Raw genomic sequence first — 20,583 nt, forward strand, 5'->3', positions numbered from 1 at the left:
TAAAGGACAGTGTGACTGAACAACAAAGAGCTATCAAGTCAAATCCATGAATGCTGTAAAGGTATTAACAACAAAAGGGGAGGGGGTGGTCAGGAGATAGATAGACAAATAACAAATAAAAATAATGCATAAGAAAAAACCTAATTAAAATTAAAAATAAGATGTTAATGAATACAAATAACAAAAGGATGATCTTGAATTAGTGAAAAATTGATACTAAGGGGGGTATCCAATCGCCTGCAATGCCGATTCGGCAGATGAAAATGGCAGGATATCACGGTATCCTATTACAGGCTATTTTCATTGGGCAAAAACAGACCTGCGATTCCATGTGTTATCGTAGCTCTGACCGCCCATATGAGGCACCCGAAGAATAATCCACGATAAGTGCCGGCAGCGGGGGGAGGAGCTTGCCATATCGGGGCAAACAGGATAGCCCCCAACGATACAATAATAAGTGGATACTCCCCAAAGTATTAATAAGTAACTCTTATAAATATTATATAGTTCACTATTATAAGTTGCTATATTGCCAGGAATATATATATATATATATATATATATATATATATATTTGATGTCGGCAGTGTGTAGCCCATGAAGTACAGTAGTCACGTGTCATGTGCTGGCTTTGGTGGGTATATAAGGTGTGTAATAGGCTGTCTGCACACATACAGTATCACTTGTTGCTGTCATGGGTAAAAGGGGCGATTTATCTGAGTTGCAAAAAGGGATGATTATCGGCTTTCGGACCAAGGATGCCAGTATTTCAGAAACAGCACAGTTTGTGAACTGTTCGCGTGCTGCTGTGGTGAGGGTGTATCGTGACTGAACAAATGCCACCATTGCGAAAAACCAACATGGAAACTGCCAATCACCACGTGCCAATGATGTGAGAGGTGAACGTTGGCTATGAAGGTGTGTGAGAGCCGTCTGATGTGCTACAGTAGAGCAGGTCACCGCCAAAATGAACCTGGGGGCTACAGAAATGTATCTAAAACTATTGGTTGTAGATCACATCCTAATGAAAATGCCCTAGAGGTACTGAAACGTATATTGTTTAAGATTAAAAGCGTTTTTTGCACCAGATAAAGAACGTGGAGTGCCACGGAACAAAAATAAAAGCAAGTAATTTTGTACCTTGGCAAAACAATGTTGCACTGCAGTTGGGGGAGATTTACAATGTGTACAGAGATTTAGATTGAGGGTCATGTTCTGCACACCTTGCAGTGCAACTTGGTTTGCCCAGGTGCAAAGTTACTTGATGTTTCTGCTTTGCTCCCAATCAAAATCTTAGGGTTGTATTTACTAGGTTTAGGCTTTAATTCAGTTTTAAGAGTTACATTCAGTGTAAAGCCTGGCGTGCTTGCACTGGCACTGAGGGGCAGATGTATTAACCTGGAGAAGGCATAAGGAAGTGATAAACCAGTGATATGTGCAAGGTGATAAAGGCACCAGCCAATCAGATCCTAACTGTTAATTTACATATTGGATCTGATTGGCTGGTGCGTCTATCACCTTGCACATATCACTGGTTTATCACTTCCTCATGCCTTCTCCAGGTTAATACATCTGCCCCTGAGTGCAGCTTGAGATTTTCAGTTCCAACCCGCCGAGATGCCATTAATGTCTGTGAAAGAAAACATCACTCAAGGCTATAGGTGAGGTTCAGAAGAGATGTATCCCATTATCCAAACAACAGGTATAGGGGCAGTGGCGGATCTTGCCACGGGCAAGCAGGACTTTTGCCCGGGGCGCCGCCTTCCGGAGGGCGCCGCACCATGGCAAGATCCGCCACTGTGCAGTGTGCCCCCCAGCAGTGCCCCCCACATCCCCCGCTGTGAGAAGGGAACCAGACGCTACGCGTCTGGTTTCCCTTCCTGGCGCTGGTCCTCCCCGCTGTGAAGGGAATCAGACGCTAAGCGTCTAGTTTCCCTTCATGGAGATGACCTTTGCTGTGCGGTGCGCGATGACGTCATCGCGCACCGCACAGCATTGTGGCACAGACGCTAGGGGTCATAATTTACCTCTAGTGCCTATGCTGTGCTATGGGAGAGACGTCATGACTGACGTCTCTCCCATAGATCCGAGGAGAAGAGCGGCGCCAGCGGAGGTCTGCAGGTCTGGAGTCAGGAGCGGGTATAGTAAGTATACTTTTTTTAAATTTATTATTATTTCCTTTCAGCGGCGCTACAAATGGGGGGGTGACTGACCACGCCCCCATATTAAGCCACGCCCCTATCATTTGCCCGGGGCGCCACAAGGGCAAGAACCGGACCTGTATAGGGGGTAATTCCAAGTTGATCGCAGCAGGAATTTTGTTAGCAATTGGGTAAAACCATGTGCACTGCAGGGGAGGCAGATTTAACATGTGCAGAGAGAGTTAGATTTGGGTGTGGTGAGTTCAATCTGCAATCTAAATTGCAGTGTAAATATAAAGCAGCCAGTATTTACCCTGCACAGAAACAAAATAACCCACCCAAATCTTACTCTCTCTGCACATGTTATATCTGCCCTCCCTGCAGTGCACATGGTTTTGCCCAACTGCTAAAAAATTTCCTGCTGCGATCAACTTGGAATTACCCCCATAATAATGGAATACAGGAAGGATCTTCTATTAGTAATGCTCCTCTAACAGATGGTAATGTTATACCACACTGGACTCAGCTCATGAAGCACTGATCCATGCAATTGGTGGAGATATCTAAGGAGAAACTCAGCCAGGTGGAAGTACGTACCTTCATGTTTCATGTAGTCTAAAGAAAAGGGCTAAATAAATAGAAGCTATCAAAAGTAAGAATGTGTTTCAGAACACTATGGCTCTTTTCTCAGCTCTGGGCACCATGTGAAGCACAACTATGAAATAATTTTTGAGATACAGTATGAGATCATATATAAAAAAAAATGACTGATTCACCTCTTGAAACAAAATCATATATGCAATATAATAGAACTATGGGGGTAATTCAGGTCTGATCGCTGCTGTGCGTTTTCGCACAGCAAGCGAGCAGATCCTAATTGCGCAGCGTATGCACCGCAATGTGCACGTGCGTCCGACAGCAACAACAGGCCTCGCCAGTGAGCAACTGGATGGTGCGTAAAATCTGATTGCATAGGCGTTTGCAAGGTGATTGACAGGAAGAGGCCATCTACGGCTGGCAACTGAGCATTTACTAGGAGTGTTCGGGAAAACGCAGGCGTGCCCAAGCGTTTTCAGGGAGGGTGTCTGACATCAACTCCGGCCCCGATCAGCCTGTTCTCATCGCACTGGAGGAGTAAGTCCTGGGTTGACCACAGATTGCACAAAGTGGATTTTTGCAGCTCGGCGTACACATGGGATCACACACTTGCACAGCGAATTTACATGGAGGCGGTGACTATCTGATCGCAGGACAGCAAAAAACACAGCCCAGCAATCAGATCTGAATTAGGCCCTATATCATACTACAGTATAATACAATAATTACATATTATACCCAAAATGACATGCTTTACATTTGGACTGCGTATCAGCATTATTTTCTGTGAACACTGCATATTCATATGCACATCAAATCCTTGCACTTGGAGAGGTGGAACATGAGAGAAGGGGCACTTGAAAACCTCAACACACGTTTTTCTGCAAGTGTACATGGGATATATTTAGTTTTACTAAAGCTTCTAAAACAGATTGTAGCTGTCATTTCTCTATTGCATTCTAAAAAAATGATAGGATCTGATTGGTTGCTATGGGAAACATTTCCATTTGTTTGTTTTAGAAGCTTTAGTAAATTAACTCCGTGTTATTTATGTTTGTAGGTCATTTTCCTAATTTCATGGATTTGGAGAGTTCTGGTGACCTGGGATTTGACACCCTTGTTCAGTGGGTATTACCAACTCATTTCAAAATGTTTCTGTTTCAAAATGATCTATTTAGCGTCGCTACACTGTCCAGACAATACACTAACATTACAAAAATGCTACACAACTTTATGCACCTTCATTATCATTAATATTTAAGTATGCACTAAATATCATAATGTGGTGAGGTCACAAGTTGTCGGCGTAACAGTTTGTGGCCTGGCCATCAGTGCATATTGAATTGCCGCTGTTTACTCCTGACATAGGGGGTAATTCAGAGTTGATTGCAGCAGCAAATTTGTTAGCAGTTGGACAAAACCGTGGTGTCATTCCGAGTTGTTCGCTCGTTGACGATTTTCGCTATGCTGCGATTTGTTGCTAAATGCGCATGGTACGCAGAGCGCATGCAATAAGTTATTTTACACAAAACTTAGTAGATTTGCTGGTGTTCGTGCGGCGCTTTTCAGTCGCACTGCTGATCGAGAATGATTGACAGGAAAGGGGCGTTTCTGGGTGGTAACTGAGCGTTTTCCGGGAGTGTGCTAAAAAACGCAGACGTGTCAGGGAAAAATGCAGGAGTGTCTGGAGAAACGGGGGAGTGGCTGGCCGAATGCAGGGCATGTTTGTGACGTCAAACCAGGAACTAAACGGACTGAGCTGATCGCAATCTAGGAGTAGGTTTGGAGCTACTCAGAAACTGCAAAGAAATATTTAGTATCAGTTCTGTTACTCTTTCGTTCGCTATTCTGCTAAGCTAAGATACACTCCCAGAGGGCGGCGGCCTAGCGTGTGCAATACTGCTAAAAGCAGCTGGCGAGCGAACAACTCGGAATGAGGGCCCATGTGCACTGCAGGAGGGGCAGATATAACATGTGCAGAGAGAGTTAGATTTGGGTGGGGTGTGATTAAACTGAAATCTAAATTGCAGTGTAAAAATAAAGCAGCCAGTATTTACTCTGCAAAGAAACAATATAACCCACCCAAATCTAACTCTCTCTCTCCACATGTTATATCTGCCACACCTGCAGTGCACATGGGCCCTCATTCCGAGTTGATCGGTCGCAAGGCGAATTTAGCAGAGTTACACACGCTAAGCCGCCGCCTACTGGGAGTGAATCTTAGCTTCTTAAAATTGCGACCGATGTATTCGCAATATTGCGATTACTAACTACTTAGCAGTTTCAGAGTAGCTCCAGACTTACTCTGCCTGTGCGATCAGTTCAGTGCTTGTCGTTCCTGGTTGACGTCACAAACACACCCAGCGTTCGGCCAGGCACTCCCACCGTTTCTCCGGCCACTCCTGCGTTTTTTCCGGAAACGGTAGCGTTTTCAGCCACACGCCCCTGAAACGCCGTGTTTCCGCCCAGTAACACCCATTTCCTGTCAATCACATTACGATCGCCGGAGCGAAGAAAAAGCCGTGAGTAAAAATACTTTCTTCATAGTAAAGTTACTTGGCGCAGTCGCAGTGCGAACATTGCGCATGCGTACTAAGCGGATTTTCACTGCGATGCGATGAAAAATACCGAGCGAACAACTCGGAATGAGGGCCATGGTTTTGCCCATCTGCTAACAAAGTTCCTGCTGCGATCAGGTCTGAATTAGGCCCATAAATCTGGTGCCTATGCTACTGTCTACAGCTGATATTTGCTGCTACTAGATAGAAGCCGGACTAGTCCAGTGCTCAGGATAGTGATTTTAGGGGTTATTATTGCCTTGATGATAATAATCCCATGTTGGTGCTTCAATCCCTTATTGATACACCAATATAATTTAGGGTTGGTCTACAAACATTCGGCACTGTCCTAATGTCTCCTTACACTATAAGACTAAACTTTAGAACCAAAAATAAATAAAAAATAGAAAGCGCTGGTAACCGTGTAAAAAAAGGCTTTATTTTTATTTGATATATTCTATTTATTCTTTTTCTAAAATAGAGTTTATATCTCATACATGTATAAAATCTTACCATACAATATACAATATTCATAAGCCATATATTACAGTTTTTATCTCATTTATCCTAGTTCAGAAATGCATTAGTTTAGCAGTTTTAATTATACTGGCATTTTCAGCTGAGCCTGGATAAATGACATTAACTTGTTACAATTTGGTCTATCTTGACTATTCACAACTAAAACAGATACTATTTAACCACTTTAAAAAGGTAAAACATGTCCCCAATATATTTGTCAGACAGACTGTCCACAGCTGTGTAATTAGAACACCTTATCATGAGACGTTGTTGTTTAACCACTACGAGTTCTGATCCATTGCCGGCAATTAATTAAAGCTTGTATTCAGATCAGTCCTTTTTATATATAGACCAAGTTCTTAGTGGTCGCTTAAATTAAAGCTTGCAGTATAGTAAACTGTGCTCCAATGTGGTGATTAAAACATGGCCATGTTTGGTGAGCTAAAAATTGGATATTACCATATCTTTCCTGTGAACCTTGGTCCGTACACTCCCGGCCCTGGTAGCGAAATTTCTTTTAACGGGTCCTTATCCGGAGGTCTGAAATAGGTTCCACAGCCAAAGAGATAGGATTATGAATTATCCCTTGGTATCCTCTGATTGTAATAAAATGCGTTTCTCCGCCTGTTTCCAGTAATCGGCGGCTTCCTCAGTCAGTGTCTTGACTGAGGAAGCCGCCGATTACTGGAAACAGGCGGAGAAACGCTATTTTATTACAATCAGAGGATACCAAGGGATAATTCATAATCCTATCTCTTTGGCTGTGGAACCTATTTCAGACCTCCGGATAAGGACCCGTTAAAAGAAATTTCGCTACCAGGGCCGGGAGTGTACGGACCAAGGTTCACAGGAAAGATATGGTAATATCCAATTTTTAGCTCACCAAACATGGCCATGTTTTAATCACCACATTGGAGCACAGTTTACTATACTGCAAGCTTTAATTTAAGCGACCACTAAGAACTTGGTCTATATATAAAAAGGACTGATCTGAATACAAGCTTTAATTAATTGCCGGCAATGGTTCAGAACTCGTAGTGGTTAAACAACAACGTCTCATGATAAGGTGTTCTAATTACACAGCTGTGGACAGTCTGTCTGACAAATATATTGGGGACATGTTTTACCTTTTTAAAGTGGTTAAATAGTATCTGTTTTAGTTGTGAATAGTCAAGATAGACCAAATTGTAACAAGTTAATGTCATTTATCCAGGCTCAGCTGAAAATGCCAGTATAATTAAAACTGCTAAACTAATGCATTTCTGAACTAGGATAAATGAGATAAAAACTGTAATATATGGCTTATGAATATTGTATATTGTATGGTAAGATTTTATACATGTATGAGATATAAACTCTATTTTAGAAAAAGGATAAATAGAATATATCAAATAAAAATAAAGCCTTTTTTACACGGTTACCAGCGCTTTCTATTTTTTATTTATTTTTTATTCTGTTTTATGGGCTGAGTACTCCCTAATTGAAAGCTGCGGCAACTGTGTAGGTATTTGGTTGGCGCCAGGGGATTTTCAATATTTAAACTTTAGAACGTCAGAACTACTGTATCATATTTTATGAAATACTTTTACTTTTACAATAACCTGCAAAGAAGTTAAGAACATTGATTATTTTCTCCAGTCACTGGTAATTACTATCCAAGATGTAAATGTCTTTACAATTATTACCATTTCAACTGTTATAGGCACAATTTAGGATATTCAGACTATTCCAATTTACCATTGATACCTCTTTTACACCGCCTGAAATATCCCGGGTTCTTGCACGGGAGCGTGCAAAAACCCGGATTGCAGGCGGTGTAAAAGGGTCCCCTCTCCAAAACCCGGGTCCAGTTTCCCAGGAATCCAACCAGGCTATTGACCAGGGTTGGACGCAGGTAAGACCCGGGTAGGAGGTGGTGTAAATGGGTAAGATGGGTCATCTGACGTGATATTCATTTATAGCATGGCAAACATTCCGAATCACAGTGTCCAGCAGGTGACTGGGAGGCTGAGGGTCATGGCAGTCTATGCAGACAGCAGCGCCGTGCTGGTTGCCATGCAGTGCCTGAGGCTAGGGACACGGCGAATGCTGTCTATGCAGACAGTAGTGCCATGTTGGCTGGGAGCCTGGCAGCAGCACAGCAGAGGCACAGCAGCTTCCAGATTGGTAGGGTTGCCCCCAGCATGAAGCACCGCTTGGAGATTACATCATCAGTGTAAACGTTGCCAATCCGGGTATATCCTGGATCAGCACTGTGGTGTAAAAGGGGTCGGATTGGGGATTTTGGTGTGAAAGGGGTATTAGTCATGGTTTAAATTATTATTTGAAATAGTTTTTATATTAGCACATGTTGTGTTTACTATTTATTAATTATTAAACTGCACCCCTTTTATGCATACTGCACCAGCCAATCAGCTCCTAACTTCCATGTCACAGGCTGGGTTTGAAAAATGACAGGAGCAGATTGGCTGGTGCTTTATCACTCACAGTGAAATGTATTACTCATTGATAAATATGGGCACATGTCTGCAATCACTGTCTTTGTATGGTGTTTCATTTAAAACTAATGCCTTTATTTATCAATGAGTGATAAATTTCACTGTGAGTGATAAATTTCACCAGCCAATCCGCACCTGTCATTTTTCAAACACAGCCTGTGACATAGAAGTTACGAGCTGATTGGCTGGTGCAATTTATCACTCACAGTGAAATTTATCACTCATTGATAAATAAGGGCATACAATTGCTTTGTTATACAAATATATCCAATTAATAAACACCACTGATTTGAATAACTAGACACATATAAACACTCACATCAAATATTACTATATTACACTTTATTATAATTAGGAACATATAAAACTGACACAATTTGATGTATTTAGTGATCCGCTGGATTCTTTACTGTATAATGTATGTCTTTTCCAATTAGTGATTGGGGAACTAAATACAAACCCTTTAACAGCACTCACAAATACTTGTCACTCTCACATTTGAATACAGTGGAAGTGCCATTCATAAATGACATCACCACTTCCCCATGCTCGCTGATTTCCCAGGACAGTATTCTCATTGCTTCTAATACTGCCATGTTTATAACAAGATCAGGTAATCTATAGCTCTCCAACTCTTGTGGAAATACAAGAGCCAGAATTCTCTGCTACAGTACTCTGGGATTTGTAGTTCCACAAACATGACCAGACTGCCCTACAAGACTACAGGGGAAAACTCTGTTGGGCCCCACACCTCCTCTTGCGGCAGGTTCCAGACTGTGAACCTGAATATCAAGATGCAGTTAAGTTCCCGACTGTCACGATCCAGATGGTCGAAATACTGAAGCCGGAATCCCGTCAGCAGTCAAAATGCCGGCGGTCGAAACGCTCGGTATTCCCACAAAGGTGGTGGTCCACGACACCACCCGAGGGGGAATACCTGAATCGTGGTGAGCGCAGTGAGCCCGCGAGAGGAGGGATTTTGACAGTTGGGATTCTAGCGTCGGTATTTCGACCGATGGGATCCCAACTGTCGAGAAATCATACTGAATCCCGAATTACACATTGTTCCGCTATTAAAGTGTCAAATTATACATTGTTGCTTGAGGGTCAAGGGTCAGTAACTTGGTAGAGCAGAGCCACTGAAGAATATGGGTGCTGGGTTCGCTTCTATAGAAACTACACCAAGATTCGCCCTTCTGCCAATCAAAATGGGTGTTCATGGCACAACCCTCCTCTTGCTGGCTGTGGGATTTAGCATAATGAACACAGTTCCTGCCAGTGATCGCAATGCATATAGTACACTATTGTGGTAAATACAGCGCATTCCTGTTTTCAATCTGGTACACTGTCATCAGGGGTGGACTGGGCTGGGCTGGGGGACCAAATGCTTCCCCGAGGCTTGTCCCATTTTTAGCTCCTTGAACAAGCCACTAGCTTCCACAAGACTACATTAGACGTATGCTGCCTTTTGCCATAAGTAGGCAAAGCATGGCCATAATACAGTATGTTGCATTTCAGCACAGTATGCCCACTCAACTGGACTTAAAAACACATGCATTGAAGTAAATGTGACTGACTTCCTAGTTCCAGTTGCACTTATCTCTCCACAAGATATTTATAGCTTATTATCCTAATTATTTTTATAGTCAAAACACACCAACTTTGCAGCACTATGCTGGATTTGCAGGAACTTGTCAGGAAGAGACCAGAGGTGAGGCAGCTATGAGCTTAGCCTCCCCTCTGTCGTAGTCATAACTGCCTGTAGCAGGGGGCAGGGCCGCACTGTGACCAAAAATACAGCAAAAAAACAAAAGTACAAGGGGAGGCAGCTGCCAAATGCAGTTTCAGGTGATCTACCAGGAAGTTTCCCAGCACCTGACCAGGAGCAGACAACATCAGGGAGAAGCTGATGATCAAGATGGCTAAAACAGTGCGGGACGTGCTGGTGAGTGGCTGCTGGGTCTGGGCAAAGGGAGCACAGAGCTATCCCACTCCCGTCCTGTGGGCAATATACCCTACTATAGCCTGACCATATTATCCCTTTAACCTGGGACACTCATGAGTTACACAATTTCTGTGGCTGGCTGACTACAAGCCTGCATTTCACCTGGTTTTAAGCAGCCACAGAACCTGTGTAATTCATGAATTTCCCAGGTTAAAGGGTTAAATATGGTCAGCCTACTTAGTCTACTGCAACAAGGAGTATATAGTGCCCAATACGTTTTAGTCTGCTTCTGAACTCTCTGTTTGTTAGCAGAGGGATTCAATTGGTCCTGGATCTGGCATGCTTAAACATAGAGATTGCTTTCTAGTGCAAGCGTGAGATTTCAATGTTTTGACTATGAGCAAGAACCTAGAGGATAAAAAGCTTAGTGCATTATAGTAGGTTTTAAATTTTTTTTACTGCCCTCTGCCCACCCTATTGTGGCCAGTCTTGTTTTTCTTTTTTTGCTGCACCTTTGTATAATGCCCACATGAACCATCGGGTTCAGATATGTGTGTGTGTAAATCTGCCTCTGATACTAGCCAGTGCCTCCCCAGCCACTGACCTCACCGCACATCACTGCTACTACATCTTTGTGAAGACAAATTGGCTCCTTGCAATACAGGGTTGTACAGACCTACTAAAATAGGGATGTGTTCTTGTGAGGTGACAAGTTTTGGAGGTGCTTAATTGCCTGGGAAATGCAGGAGGCATATTTGATCCACCAAATGCTGTCTGAATTATTCAGTGCACCAAAATTAAGATTTTTTTTTATGTACAATATGTGATATTGATATTTAGGAATGATCACCAACAAGGAAGGTTAAGTTAACTAGAAAGATACCAACTGAAAAACAAGTCATATGATAACCAACAATTTACTATTGACTGATAATTACCACATGTACTATCTTGCATTTTATCTTCTCTTGGTAGCATATCTCATAGCCATATACATTATCCTTTAGTTTACAAATACCTGCTATTATAGTTAGTGTGCACTTTCATATAAGAGTTTGCATCAGGAGTTGATGCTCATTTTAAGAGACAACTGTGTTTTATACTGAATATTATGCATTTCAGAGTTAGACAGACTACTTACTCATTTGACCTACATCATTTCACACCTATTACTACATTTCAGTTATAGTAGTCTTCCAAAAATGTTCAAAACATGCCAAGAGCTTCTCCTTCTGTACAGATTCAGTACAGCAGGCAAGATTCAAAGAGCAACCTGAAGACACTGCAGTCTGAACTGAAATTACTGTTTCCTGACCCTCAATATTTATAAACCGTTTTCAAGTCATACAGTGCCATGAGCGTGAGCAACAATACCCATGCACTGTCATGCCACCTAGGAATGTCATACATATTTATTTATTTATTAATTAATACATTATGTTTACACAAATTAAAGAGAGGAAGAGAAATGGAATTCTATCATTGGGGAGCGGAGTGGGAAAGAGGCACATGCCACAAAATTACTTTTTAACTAGATATGTCTTGAAATATAGCACCAGGAATTTGTATGTTGCTGCTGGTGAGAAATAGGCACATGCCACCAGAACCGTGGAGTCGGCTGCAGCCGGGCTCCTGCTCTTTAGGGGGTCCCGTTCCGTGTTCAGCAACACCATTCGACTACATTAATTGACAGTCGACGCTATCTCTTCCATGGCAGACTCCCCTGCCCCACTAGTCCCTGCACTTTACAAGTCAGACCTTCTATATTATAGATGCATATTTTTAAAGTGTCATACCTTGGGTTAGAACCCACATCCTATTTCACTGGAAGCAGGCACCTTAGTGATGGAGCTATTTGCTCTGGTATAGGAAGTATGGGAGTTTCTAACTATATGAAGTTCCTTCTTTGACAATTACACGTAACTTCATATAGTTAGAATTCTCACGTATCCCATACGTGAGTAAAGAGCTCCATCAGTAAGGTGCCTGCTTACAGTGTAATAGGTTATGGGTTCTAATCATGGGTATGATGTTTGTAAAATAATTGTTAGAGAAATAATCAGCATTGTGAGTTACTGAGCAGATCTATGTAGTGTGTGGCCGTACACTATTTAGATCTGCCTAGTTGCAATTGTTTTGAATAGAAAATTCTGAGTAGCTTCATATAATTAGAATCTGCAGCCTATATATGAAGGAGCAAATATCTTGATCAGTAAGGTGTCTGCCTTCTGTGGAACAGGTCATGGGTCCTAATCCTGTGTATGACTGCTAAGAAATGTGTGATTTAAAATAAGTCAATGAAATATAACTAAAAATTAGTGATGAGCGGGTTCGGATCCTCGGGATCCGAACCCCCCCGAACTTCACTCATTTTACACGGGTCCGAGGCAGACTCGGATCCTCCCGCCTTGCTCGGTTAACCCGAGCGCGCCCGAACGTCATCATCCCGCGGTCGGATTCTCGCAAGATTCGTATTCTATATAAGGAGCCGCGCGTCGTCGCCATTTTTCACTCGTGCATTGGAGATGATCGTGAGAGGACGTGGCTGGCGTCCTCTCAGTTTCTATGTTCAGTGGGCTGCAAATTGTGCTGCAAATATCTGTGCTCAGTGTGCTGCAAATATCTGTGCTCAGTGTGCTGCAAGTGCAAATGTCTACGTTCTCTGCCTGAAAAACGCTCCATATCTGACTGTGCTCAGTGTGCTGCAAATATCTGTGCTCAGTGTGCTAATTGCTTTATTGTGGGGACTGGGGACCAGCAGTATTATATAGTAGGAGGACAGTGCAGAGTTTTGCTGACCAGTGACAAGTGACCACCAGTATTATACGTTCTCTGCCTGAAAAACGCTCCATATCTGTGCTGCATTGTAGTATATAGTAGGAGGACAGTGCAGAATTTTGGTGACCACCAGTATAACTATATATATAGCAGTACGGTACAGTAGTCCACTGCTTTACCTACCTCTGTGTTGTCAAGTATACTAATATCCATCCATACCTGTGGTGCATTTCAGTTTTGCACAGTTTGCTGTCCACCAGTATATAATATATAGCAGTACGGTGTCGTCAAGTATACTATCCATCCATACCCGTGGTGCATTTTAGTTTTGCACAGTTTGCTGTCCACCAGTATATAATATATAGCAGTACGGTACAGTAGGCCACTGCTCTACCTACCTCTGCGTCATCAAGTATACTAGTATCCATCCATACCTGTGGTGCATTTCAGTTTTGCACAGTTTGCTGTCCACCAGTATATATTATAATATATAGCAGTACGGTACAGTAGGCCACTGCTCTACCTACCTCTGTGTCGTCAAGTATACTATCCATCCATACCTGTGGTGCATTTCAGTTTTGCACAGTTTGCTGTCTACCAGTATATAATATATAGCAGTACGGTACAGTAGGGCACTGCTCTACCTACATCTGTGTCGTCAAGTATACTATCCATCCATACCTGTGGTGCATTTCAGTTTTGCACAGTTTGCTGTCCACCAGTATATAATATATAGCAGTATGGTACAGTAGGCCACTGCTCTACCTACCTCTGTGTCGTCAAGTATACTATCCATCCATACCTGTGGTGCATTTCAGTTTTGCACAGTTTGCTGACCACCACTATATAGAGCCAGTTTGTGCAAGGAGAGATTGATTGCTTCTTTTTTGGTGGGGGCCCAAACCAACCAGTCATTTCAGTCACAGTCGTGTGGCACACCCTGTCGCTGAAATGATGGGTTTGTTAAAGTGTGCATGTCCTGTTTATACAACATAAGGGTGGGTGGGAGGGCCCAAGGACAATTCCATCTTGCACCTCTTTTTTCTTTCATTTTTCTTTGCATCATGTGCTGTTTGGGGACTATTTTTTTGAAGTGCCATCCTGCCTGACACTGCAGTGCCACTCCTAGATGGGACAGGTGTTTGTGTCGGCCACTTGGGTCGCAAAGCTTAGTCACACAGCTACCTCATTGCGCCTCTTTTTTTCTTTGCATCATGTGCTGTTTGGGGACTATTTTTTTGAAGTGCCATCCTGTCTGACACTGCAGTGCCACTCCTAGATGGGCCAGGTGTTTGTGTCGGCCACTTGGGTCGCTTAGCTTAGTCATCCAGCGACCTCGGTGCAAATTTTAGGACTAAAAATAATATTGTGAGGTGTGAGGTGTTCAGAATAGACTGAAAATGAGTGGAAATTATGGTTATTGAGGTTACTAATACTATGGGATCAAAATGACCCCCAAATTCTATGATTTAAGCTGTTTTTGAGGGTTTTTTGTAAAAAAACACCCGAATCCAAAACACACCCGAATCCGCCAAAAAACTTTCAGGGAGGTTTTGCCAAAACGCGTCCGAATCCAAAACACGGCCTCGGAACCGAATCCAAAACACGAAAAATTTCCGGTGCACATCACTACTAAAAATACATTCCGTACACATATATATATATATATATATATATATATATATATATATATACACAAATCCACAATGACCGGCACTCCATGTAGATTTACTTTAAATACCTGGGTGCCTTCCCACAATCCGGAAGGAACATGCAGAGAAAGAGCGAGACGGGCGGCACTCCACGGATTCAAAAAATGCAGCAGCTACACAAGCTTAGTTTCAACGTTTCAGGTGCTACTTTATTGACACCTTTCGTCAGGATACCTGACGAAAGGTGTCAATAAAGTAGCACCTGAAACGTTGAAACTAAGCTTGTGTAGCTGATGCATTTTTTGAATCCGTGGAGTGCCGCCCGTCTCGCTCTTTCTATATATATATATATATATATATATAAAATTGTATCTATATATGGGGGAGGGGGCACAAATATATATCTTGCCTTGGAGGAACTTATGCCACTGCATGCCACTATGTTAGAAGTTACTATGTAGACACTAGATAGCAGAAGCCACTTGATGGCAGCAAACATTCTAAATCCATGTAGATGTGGCATGCATCTCTTTTCCACTGAGCCCCTCAATTATTGAATGTGAAAAATAAATATCTGGCTAATGGTGCCTGTACACTAGGGCGATTGGCCGCAATGCGATATGGAGCAAGGCTGCAATAAATCGCATCTGTAGTGGGGGGGTTTTGCATTAGATGTGCATGCGATCATGCGATAAATCGCATGCCCCTTGAGACCTGAAATCGGGTGATCGCATGCGATCGCATCGCATGCTGCCCAAAGCACACCAGATTTGTCTGTCAGATCTCTTTTAAATTAACATAAAAGGGTTGGGCTATCTGGAGTGTATATAAAGTGACAGCCATTTTAATTCTGTGCACTCCTGTTGAGGCTTGGTGTATACCTGCTGATCGTTCCACATTGCTAGCTACTGTGCACTGCTTTGTTCTGCCTGGCATTACAAAGTGCTTCTATCCTGCTGTCACGATCCGGGTATCTGGACGCCATTACTTACCCTTCAGATGCCTCCTAAGGCGGGCTCAGCGTTCCAGGACCGGATTCCGCTGTTCCTGAGTTTCCACATGCAGAGTGGTCTTTTCATCAGCCGCGGCCTCCGCTGTGCCCGCGTGGTTAAATGTGCATCTATCAGCCTGGCGTCTCCTGTCTCCGGTGGCCGGCGCCGCCATTACTGTTTCCCAGACCACATGGATTACAAACCAAACTTCCCTCCAAGTGTCTGCATGGGCGCAGCCATCTTGGATTCTGTCATCTGATCATTTCCACCAATCTGCTGTCTGTGTTGTTGATTTGCATAATTGCCTAGCCAACCCCTTCCTTGCTGCAGGTATAAGTAAGCTGTACCTGAGCAAGGAAGACGTCAGTGCTTTGGTTGTCAAACCTAGTTCCTGTTTGTCTCTCTTCTATGATTGTCTTCCAGGTTCCAGCTCCTGTCTCAAGACTTCCACCATAGAGACCCGCACCAGCATTCCACCTGCGGTGTAGCCTGACTCTCCAATCCATTGTGGATTCATCTGTTTCCAGCTACAACACTACCTGCTTCCAGCCTCAGCTTCCAGCAGAGTACAGCTTCCCTTAAAGGGCCGGTGTCCTTTCTACACTTTACCACTCTCCACCGGAATTATTATTTCTCCGCTCTCAAGTTCTACATTTCAGTTCACATTTCATCGCTCCCAAAGTTCATTTATTATTTAACTGGTTCCAGCCAGTATCCACTCCGTGCTAACAACAGTCTGGTTCCAGCCAGTATCCACAGCAGCTGTTTTACCTTCAGCAACCCAGCTCTTCCTGGAACACCAGCTGGTACAATCCTGGGTTATCTCCATTGCTACAGCCGGGCCTGGTAAGGACTTTCCATCTAGAAGATCATAAGAACTATCTCACACTACCAGTGCCCTGTGGCTCCTGCCATGCTGTAGTACTCAGGAACTGTATTTATTCTTTGCTGACTTTTACGTTTTCTTTTATTGCTGCTGTGATGCGGAGTTGTCATAATAAACATCATTGACTTTTATCTAAGTTGTCGTGGTCACGCCTTCGGGCAGTTATTATTCATGTTACTTACATGTCCAGGGGTCTGATACAACCTCCCAGGTTCCGGTACATCTCAGCCCCTACAACTGAGGCTGCCTCCCGTCAGCTCAGGCCCTCAGTTGTGACAGTAAGCACTGACCTAATGAATCCAGCCGGAGACCAGGATCAAGCGGCCAGGCCGATGCAAGAACTGGCAGCCCGACTAGAACATCAGGAGGCTGCACAGGGCCACATCATCCGCTGTCTCCAGGATCTCTCTACTCGGCTGGATGGGATTCAGACAACTCTCCGTGGATCAGGCGCGTCTGGTGCGTCAACCACAGTGACTCCAGCTATAACCCCACCCACCTTACCCATTTCTGCTCCACGTCTTCATCTTCCAACGCCAGCAAAATTTGACGGATCTCCAAGATTCTGCAGGGGATTTCTCAACCAGTGTGAGATTCAGTTTGAGCTACAACCTGGCAATTTTCCCAGTGACCGTACAAAAATTGCCTACATTATTTCTCTTCTCAGTGGCTCAGCCCTTGATTGGGCATCACCGTTATGGGAGAGGTCCGACACCCTGCTATCTTCTTACACTGCATTTGTGTCAACATTCAGGCGCATCTTCGACGAGCCAGGCCGGGTAACTTCAGCTTCGTCTGAGATTCTCCGTTTACGCCAGGAATCACGTACTGTAGGACAATATCTTATACAGTTCCAGATCCTGGCATCCGAACTGGCATGGAACGACGAGGCCCTGTATGCTGCATTCTGGCATGGTTTATCCGAGCGTATTAAAGATGAGTTAGCTACCAGAGACTTACCCTCCAAGTTAGATGAGCTAATCTCACTTTGTACGAAAGTTGACTTACGTTTCAGAGAGAGAGCAACTGAGCGTGGAAGATCATCTGCTCCAAAATCTTCTACTCCTCCTCCTCGCCAACTGTCACCAACTACAGATGAACCCATGCAAATTGGCCGTTCCCGTTTAACTCCTGCTGAGCACCGAAGACGTCTCTCCGAGTTTCTCTGTCTGTATTGTGCAGCTCCGTCTCACACCATTAATGCCTGTCCCAAACGTCCGGGAAACTCCAAATCCTAGCTCGCCAAGGAGAGGGCCGGCTAGGAGTAATGATCTCCTCTCCATCTCCTCAAGATTGTAACCTCCCAGTCTCGCTTCAAGTTGCTCAACGTTATCAGAACGTCATTGCCCTCCTGGATTCCGGAGCAGCTGGGAACTTTATTACTGAAGCCTATGTTAAACGGTGGTCCCTACCCACCGAGAGACTTCCTTCGTCCTTTTCCTTAACTGCTGTGGATGGCAGTAAAATTTTTGATACAGTTATTTCTCTAAGGACTCTACCAGTTCGTCTGAGAGTGGGAGTTCTTCATTCCGAACTTATTTCATTTTTAGTGATTCCAAGAGCCACACATCCTGTGGTCCTGGGCCTTTCATGGCTCCGTCTTCACAATCCTACAATTGATTGGACGACTACGCAAATCCTGGCATGGGGTTCCTCCTGTACTAAGACATGTTTGTTTAAAGTGTTGCCTGTCTGTTCTTCCTCCCCCAGGTCGTCTGATGTTCCACCTCCTCCATATCAAGATTTCACGGATGTGTTCAGTAAAGCTTCTGCTGATATCCTTCCTCCTCATAGAGAATGGGACTGCCCGATTGATCTCGTTCCAGGGAAGGTTCCACCTCGAGGCCGAACTTATCCGTTGTCTCTCCCCGAGACACATTCTATGGAGGAATACATTAAAGAGAACCTAGCAAAGGGGTTCATTCGACCTTCTTCTTCTCCAGCCGGCGCAGGCTTCTTTTTTGTAAAGAAGAAAGATGGTGGTCTGCGGCCGTGCATCGACTACAGAGGTTTGAACGACATTACCATCAAGAACCGCTATCCTTTACCCCTGATTACTGAGCTCTTTGACAGAGTTAGCGGAGCTACCATCTTTACAAAGCTGGACCTGAGAGGTGCATACAATCTCATCCGGATCCGTGAGGGTGACGAGTGGAAGACCGCATTTAACACCCGTGACGGACATTATGAGTACCTCGTCATGCCCTTCGGATTGAGCAATGCTCCAGCTGTCTTCCAGCATTTCGTCAATGAGATCTTCAGAGACATTCTATACCGTCATGTCGTGGTCTATCTAGATGATATCCTCATTTTTGCCAACGATTTAGAGGAACATCGTTTCTGGGTAAAGGAGGTTCTGTCCCGTCTCCGTGTCAATCATCTCTACTGCAAATTAGAGAAATGCGTCTTTGAAGTCAAGTCCATTCCGTTTCTAGGGTACATTGTGTCCGGTTCCGGACTAGAGATGGATCCTGAGAAACTACAAGCAATCCAGAATTGGCCGGTACCCTTAACCCTCAAAGGGGTCCAGAGGTTCTTAGGGTTCGCCAATTATTACCGAAAGTTTATACGAGACTTTTCCACCATTGTGGCGCCTATTACTGCTTTCACCAAGAAGGGTGCTAACCCGTCCAAGTGGTCTGAAGAAGCCATGCAAGCTTTTCATCTTTTAAAACAGAGGTTCATCTCTGCACCTGTCCTGAAACAGCCTGACATCGACTCTCCTTTCATCTTAGAGGTGGATGCCTCCTCCGTTGGAGTAGGAGCGGTGTTATCTCAGAGGGCTAAAGATGGTCATTTACATCCTTGCAGTTTCTTCTCACGGAAGTTCTCCCCAGCGGAGCGCAACTATGCCATTGGCGACCAGGAGTTGCTAGCCATCAAGCTCGCTCTAGAGGAGTGGAGATATCTGTTGGAGGGAGCTTCTCATTCAATCACCATCCTTACAGACCACAAGAACCTTCTATATCTAAAAGGCGCACAATGTCTCAACCCTCGTCAGGCCAGATGGGCACTTTTCTTTTCCAGGTTCGACTTTAAACTCCAGTTCTGTCCGGGCTCTCAGAATCGCAAGGCCGATGCCCTTTCCCGCTCATGGGAGCAAGAAAATGAGTCAGAGTCTTCAGACAAACATCCTATTATAAATCCGTTGGCATTCTCCACGGTAGGGATGGACTCTACGCCCCCATCAGGGAAAAGTTTGGTGAAGCCGACACTAAGGAAGAAGCTCATGCATTGGGCCCATGCTTCCCGTTTTGCCGGACATACAGGTATCCAAAAAACCCTGGAGTTTATCTCTAGGTCCTATTGGTGGCCAACTCTGAAAAAGGACGTTTTGGAGTTTATTGCATCTTGCCCAAAGTGTGCTCAACATAAAGTATCCCGCCAGTCGCCTGCGGGGCAACTGGTTCCACTATCTGTTCCCCGTCGACCATTGACCCATTTGTCGATGGATTTTATTACAGATTTGCCCATGTGCAACAAGTTCAATACCATCTGGGTGGTAGTTGACCGGTTCACCAAGATGGCACACTTCATTCCTCTCACCGGTCTTCCGTCAGCTTCCAAGTTGGCTCAAGTATTCATACAAGAGATCTTCCGACTCCACGGTCTTCCAGAAGAAATTATCTCAGATCGAGGAGTTCAATTCACAGCCAAATTCTGGCGAAGTTTATGTCAAGTCCTCCAAGTCAAGTTAAAGTTTTCCACGGCTTACCATCCTCAGACCAATGGTCAAACTGAGAGGGTGAATCAGGACTTGGAGGCCTTCCTCCGCATCTATGTGTCCTCCTCTCAAGATGACTGGGTTCAATTACTTCCCTGGGCCGAGTTCTGTCATAACAACCAGTATCATTCTTCATCTTCCTCAACACCATTCTTCACCAACTTTGGATTCCACCCTAAAGTCCCTGAGTTCCAACCGCTTCCAGCAACTTCTGTTCCCGCAGTGGATATCACCTTGCATCAGTTTGCCAATATCTGGAAGAGCGTACGATCAGCTCTGCTAAAGGCATCGTT

Source organism: Pseudophryne corroboree, chromosome 1, assembly GCF_028390025.1.
Source record: "Pseudophryne corroboree isolate aPseCor3 chromosome 1, aPseCor3.hap2, whole genome shotgun sequence".
In the NCBI taxonomy this organism is placed as follows: domain Eukaryota; kingdom Metazoa; phylum Chordata; class Amphibia; order Anura; family Myobatrachidae; genus Pseudophryne; species Pseudophryne corroboree.